We start from the raw sequence: 7,084 nt of genomic DNA, 5'->3' as shown, positions 1-7,084 counted from the left end.
TGGAGGTTGAAGATTCTCTATGATTTCGATCTTAGCTTGGTCTACTTCAAATCCTTTATCAGATACTACGTGACCTAACACGATTCCTTGTTTGACCATGAAATGGCATTTCTCCCAGTTCAAAACGAGATTCACCTTTACACATCTTTCAAGTACCATTTCAAGGTTTGATAGACATCCTTCGAAGCTCTTCCCACAAACAGAAAAGTCGTCCATAAAGACTTCCATAATGTCGTCTATAAAATCAGCTAAGGTTGACATCATGCATCTTTGGAATGTTGCGGAGCGTTGCATAATCCAAATGGCATTCGTCAGTAAGCGAATGTACCATAAGAGAACATGAAGGTTGTCTTATCTTGGTCGTCAGGATGGATTGGAATTTGAAAGAATCCTGAATAACCGTCTAGATAGCAGAAGTGGGAATGCTTATCCAATCGTTCAAGCATTTGGTCAATGAAAGGCAGAGGAAAATGATCCTTCCGAGTGGCTTTGTTTAGTTTTCTATAATCGATGCACATTCTACTTCCGGTCACAACTCTTTGTGCTATAGATTCGCCCTTCTCATTCTTAACAACTGTAACACCCCCTTTCTTGGGTACTACATGAACGGGGCTAATCCATTGACTATCAGAGATCGGGTATATGATTCCAACATCTAGTAACTTCTTTACTTCATCCTTAACTACAGTACTTAAGATTGGGTTGATCCTTCTCTGGTGTTCTCTAGAGGTTTTACAATCTTCCTCCAGCATAATGCGATGCATACAGATAGAAGGACTTATTCCTTTTAGGGCAGAGATGTTGTATCCTAACGCAGTTGGATATTTTCTTAAGACGTCTAGTAACTTTTCAGTTTCCATCTGTCCCAAGTCAGCGTTGACTATTACTGGTCTTTTGAGTTCAGTGTATAGGAATTCATATCTTAGGTTCTTTGGTAGTGTTTTTAATCCCAAGTCTGGTTTCTTCGGGCATGGCATGTGGTTGGGTGTAAGTGCTAAGCATTCGCTTAGACTATCATTTTGGTATGGTTCACGCTAATTATCATCTTCTAAGATTGGAGGGATTTGGATTTTCATTATATCAGAGTATGTGGTTTCTTGCATCTTCATCTCTCTTACGCACTCGTCTATGACATCAAGTAGATAACAAGCATAGTCTATAGCTGGCGCTTGTAAGAATTGTGTTAAGATGAATTCAACCTTTTCCTCTCCAACTTCGAATGTTAGCTTACCTCTCTTTATGTCTATTATGGCTTCGGCGGTAGCTTAGAATGGCCTTCCTAATATAATAGGTGTACTGGCATCTTCTTTGATGTCCATGATAATGAAGTCTGTAGGAATGTAGAATTGTCCTACACGTACTGGGACATTCTCTAGTATATCGACAGGATATTTGATTGAGTGGTCAGCTAGTTGAACAGACATCTTGGTTGGTCTTAGTTCTCCCATGTTGAGCCTTTTACAGATGGTTAAGGGCATTACACTAATGTTGGCTCCTAGGTCGTATAGAGCTTTGTCTATGACGAATTTTCCAATGACACAGGGTATGGAGAAACTACCTGGGTCTTTTAGTTTGGGAGGCATGTTATTTTGGATTATTGCGCTACACTCAGTAGTAAGTGTGACTGTTTCATTATCCTCGATCTTTTTCTTATTGGATAGGATCTCCTTAAGAAATTTGGTGTATGAGGGCATTTGTGTGATGGCTTATGTAAAGGGAATTGTAATGTTTAGTTGCTTCAGAAGTTCAACAAATTTCCTAAATTGCCCTGCAGTTTTAGAATTTACGAGTCTTTGAGGATACGGAATGGGTGGTTTATAAGGTGGTGGAGGCACATAAGGTTTTTCTTTCTCTTCGGCCTCTCGGGTATTATCTTCCTTCTCTTTCGGTTCACTTACCTCCTCAGTTGTGGTTTTGTCTGGTTTTTGGTACATGGAAGGATTTTGGAGTCTTGGATCTATGGGTCCGTCTAGTTCTTTTCCACTTCTCAATATAACGGCATTTGCATGTCCTTTTGGATTAGGTTGCGGCTGTCCAGGAATGTGCCAGTGGGAGCGGCAGTAGATGCTTGTTGTTGAGCCATTTGTGAAATCTGTGTTTCAAGCATTTTGTTGTGGGTGGCTAGGCGTCTACTTTGCTCGCTAGTTGTTTAAGTTGCTCGCTAGTATGTATGTTTTGGTTCAAGAAGTCTTTGTTTGTCTGAGCTTGGGTAGCTATGAAGCTTTCCATCATTAGTTCAAGGTTGGACTTCCTAGGCATGTTAGGAGCATTATTAATTGGCTTTTGATATCCAGGAGGAATAGCGGGTGCTTGGCCAGGTGGATACAGGGCGTTGTTATTCTTATACGAAAAGTTAGGATGATTTTTCCAACCTGGGTTGTAGGTATTCGAATAAGGATTTCCTTGTGCGTAATTCACTTGATCGGTTGGGACTCCTGCTAGTATCTGACATTCTGGTGCAGTGTGTCCAGGGGTTCCACATAACTCATAGTTTGGAGTCGCGGCAGCCACGGCGGCTGCGGGTGGTATGGTCAAGTTGTCTAACTTTTGAACAAGGGCATCTACTTTTGCATGAACGTGGTCAAGGCTACTGATTTTGTACATTCCATTTTTTGTTTGGGACTTTTCTACTGGAGTTCTTTCACCTCCCCATTGGCAATGGTTTTGGGCCATGTTTTCAATGAGTTGATAAGCTTCGTTGTATGGCTTGTCCATAAGTGCACCTCCTGCGGCAGCGTCTACTGTCAATCTTGTGTTATACAGAAGCCCATTGTAAAATGTGTGAATGATCACCCAGTCTTTGAAGCCGTGATGTGGGCATATCCTCATCATGTCTTTGTCTCTCTCCCACGCGTCATAGAGAGATTCTACATCTTTTTGTCGAAATCCGTTGATTTGAGCTCTCAGCATAGCAGTTTTGCTTGGCGGAAAATATCAGGATAAGAAAATGTTCTTCAGTTCTTCCCATGTTGTAACTAAGTTGGATGGCAAGGATTGCAACCAAGCCCAAGCTCTGTCTCTTAGTGAGAAAGGAAAGAGGCGTAGTCTTATCACATCTTGAGATACACCATTCGCCTTCACAGTGTCTGCGTACTGCACAAACTTGGTCAAATGTTCATTAGGGTCGTCCGTAGGATTTCCAGTAAATTGATGTTGTTTGACGGCTGATAATAATGAGGGTTTCAGCTCAAAATCATTTTGATTGATAGCAGGGGCAGCAATGCTGCTGCGAGGTTCTTGTTCGGACGGGGTAGCGTAGAACTTAAGAGGACGATTATGTGGATCTACTGCAGCCATGGTTGGTTTTTCAACTGGTTCAACAGTAGGAAAGAAGATATCGGGAATATTATACCTTTGTTGGTACTCTAGAATTCAGCGTCTTAAATATAAGAAATGCGCTAATTCAGCGATTGGTGGTGCTAAGTTATCGCCTTGTGAGCGAGTATTTGGCATACAATCGGGGGAAATAAGGGAAAGGAGATTAGTTTTTACCTTAGTCTATACCGTGCAACGAAAGAATCACACTATTTAACTAAATCAGGTCCCCGGCAACGGCGCCAAAAACTTGATATGTCTCGTGACTGTATATAGAATATAGTCTATCGGGTACTTGACTGCAAGTGCACAGTCCAGTCGTTTTAGTTTAAAAAGATATCGAACCCACAAGGACCGATGGTCAAACTAATGCTACCGACGTTACTATGTTTAGCTAAGGGAATGATTTTTAGAAGTTTGGTTGAAGAAAACTAAATCTAAGGGAAGTTAAGTTTTAAGAAAATATTAATAGAAAGATATCAGTATGCAACACATTAATAGTCAGGGATTCGATAAGTCAACGGTGTATAATTTAAGCACCAAATATCTTTAAGTAGAAAATACTTATTTAAAAGGTTTTATCTCACACTCTCGTGATTTTTTATTTGGACTATACCTTTAAGTCAGAATGTACGCTCTCGCTGTCCCATTTGAAGTTAAAAAATACTTTTTTAAAATAAATAAGTTCTAATTGCTTTTAAAGTGCTCTCGCTATTTTTAAAATCAATGCCTAGTTTTTACTATCCAGTTCGACCCTCACGCTCTCGCGATTGTCGGTTCTCACCTTAGTTAATTTCCCACTTTCCTGGCAAAATCATATTAAATAGCTTCTCACTCTTGTGACAAAGTTAATTAAATTTAAATTAAAAACCACAACTAAAAAGATTGTTTGAGAAAAAAAGTTTTACACCGATTATTATTAAATCCCGTCTAATTCAATTGTTACATACCGATACCGGTAGTTTAGCCGGACATGTTAAATAATATAAACACAGACGAACATAAACAAATCAACAATAAAACTGACATGATTACAATAATAATAAAGCAATAACAACTGAATAAAAACCTGGAAATTGGATTAACAGAATATGCCGAATCTTGAAGTACTTGAGCAGTCCTCCACAGGTCGGTAGGATTATGCTCCTTCGAAGTAATCGCTTAGACTAAATAAAATAAATTGTAGTAAGTCCCCAGTGTAGGAAACTACTAGTTTGGCTAAATGAAAAGCGGAAAGGAAAAAGGGGAAATCAAAGCTCTGAACGGTAAAAGAAAATTAATGTTGCTGAAGAAAAGTAAAAGACAAAATAGAATTGTCGTGAAAAAATGCAGAGAGAAAAAGGTCTTCAAAGCTGGCTTCCAAAAGAAAAATTAAGCCTCCCCTTAGGTTTCCAACTTCCGTCTTTTTATATCCCTCATTAGGTCTTGGCAGTCTAGAGAAACAAGGATGACTCGGTTGAGTGAGGAAATCATGGGCAAGTGGTTGAACCCCGAGAATTTAGGCATGTTGGCTCACTTCTATTTGACTGTTTCAAGGCGCTGATCGTGGCCGCGTGACGTTCGTGATGGGCCTGTGACGGTCGTCACAGGTTGGGCGTGCTGGTCGTTACATGCTTTGTGACGGTCGTCACATCCATAAAGTTTGTGTTTTTCTGCTGCTTTCTCTTCTGTTTCTTCTTCTTTTCCTTCTTTTTCTATACTTTGGTCATTTAAGCATGGGGGTTGAAATACCTGCAAAAATAACTCGAACACTTGCGGAATAATCAGAATATAAATGAAAGTGTAACGATTATTGAGTGTAAATCAAGGCAAATATACGATGGGTTTTCGTGTTATCAATAAACAATGAAACTAAAATGAAATAAATTTCAAAAGCCATCTTCCACTCACAATGGTAACTTCTAATCCTGATTATCTCCAAGATGTCCATGGTGGAAAACATCAAAGCAAAAGGGGTGATAATTCATATTAATAAAATAACGGCATAAGTTGCAAGGTAGAATTCAAACATCTACACAATCAACATCAATCAGACAACATCATTCTCACACCCAAGACATCATCATACAAAAAATAGCCATATATTCATCAATTAAATTATGAAATGAGAGTCACAACTTCAACTAGACTCATATGTATGTGATGCCATATCATCATCAACTGGTTCACTCAGGAACCGGGTTCACCCTGCTCGAACCTCGAATCCACCCTACTCGGATTCAAGACAAGTCACCAATCCATCCTACTCGGATTGCAACTTGCCTCTTTCATCAACAACAATGACATAATGAATGAATCTCACAACACGTCAATGCAACAACACCAACCTAACAATAAACAAAACCTGTATTGACTTAAGAAAATGATTCCCCTCCCAAATTTTTATCACATAATACATTAATCTAAATTATGCTCATGCGTTAGAATGTCAACATTAAAACTTACACATTCAACACAACATCGTCATCAATTATTCACAAACACACAATAGCATAACCAGTAGGATTAACACTTAAAATTATCGAACAACACCATTGATTCATGATTATTTCATTTTTATAATGACAACATATCACACGTATTCATATGATTTCATCTCCCTTCATCATACACACATAATTAAACTCATAAACCATCCCCATGGGATAGTGCTTCTCTTTAATTTTCCAACACTTTAAACCGTGCCTCAATATGAGTTACGAAACTCAAGTTACGTCATTTTCAACTTTGTGATTTTACACCTGAAACAGTTGTAACCAGTTACACTTAGTGGTTAACCAGTTAAAAACTCGAAAAATAGTCCAGACACTTATTTTTCACCATTGGGGGTCTTCCGGACGTCCGATTTCGATTTTGTGTAAACTCCTGATCTCATAATTCAAAATACTATAATTATTAAATGATTAAAACAATAAATTCACAATATATTATAGATTGGCATCAACAAAAGCATCAATTTTCAAGGTTTTTAGATTATGTTTTTAAAGTTTTTTCACACATAATAGTACATGAATTTCATCCCCAACATCATCACATAACATCTATTCATCACCAAATTATAGAATCAATAAAAAAACTTAACAATCCTATTGGAGGTTAAGGGCTCCTCATTTTACCTTACATGCATTAAACTCATTTATGAATAAACTCCCTATACCTTAATTCCTAGCGAGAAATTTGAATATGAACTGGTTTGAATGTGTTCTCCCTTCAACCTCTAGCCTCCCATTTTTCTTCCTTTTCCTCGACTTTTGTTTCTAAGTATTGATCAGGATTAGGACTCTCTAAACTTGGATTATGCTTATGAAGGAGAATGACAATCCAAAATGCAACGGAAATTAAAATTTTCTCATTTAGTGATCCTTACGAATGGGCATGATCAGTGATAGAAATCGTCACCTCTTGTGGCGATTGAAACCTTTGATATAGATCTAAGGAGTGATCACAAACATTGGATGGTGACAACGCCTCTACTCAGTCCACACGAATAGATTCCTTCAGTCTCAGTGCTAGCTGCTACGAATGAAGGCTTTGAGTGTGTGTGTGTGTGTGTGTGTGTGTGAGAGAGAGAGAGAGAGAGAGAGAGAGAGAGAGAGAGAGAGAGAGAGAGAAATGAAATTTCATCTAATGAAATGCTTCTGCACAAGGGTTCCATTTATAGAACCACTTGTGTGGGTTTCAATCTAAAAAACTCACTTAAGTGTATGTGGCCCATATCTTATGGTATACCAAAAAATCACTTAAGCGCGTGGTACCTTACCACATTTCG

At 38.5% G+C, this 7,084-nt stretch overlaps 1 non-coding gene across 1 annotated transcript; it reads left to right on the top strand.

The window, feature by feature from the left end:
• Positions 1-2,803: 2,803 nt before the first annotated feature.
• LOC127109795 (small nucleolar RNA R71) lies at positions 2,804-2,910 on the top strand. Its single transcript, XR_007797046.1, has one exon. It is a non-coding gene; the product is annotated as a small nucleolar RNA R71 (small nucleolar RNA).
• The last annotated feature ends 4,174 nt before the right edge of the window (positions 2,911-7,084 follow it).

The sequence above is a fragment of the Lathyrus oleraceus genome, chromosome 7 (genome assembly GCF_024323335.1).
Source record: "Lathyrus oleraceus cultivar Zhongwan6 chromosome 7, CAAS_Psat_ZW6_1.0, whole genome shotgun sequence".
NCBI classification, from domain to species: domain Eukaryota; kingdom Viridiplantae; phylum Streptophyta; class Magnoliopsida; order Fabales; family Fabaceae; genus Lathyrus; species Lathyrus oleraceus.
Note: the sequence above shows the minus strand (reverse complement) of the source record. Positions and strands in the feature narration are given on the sequence as shown.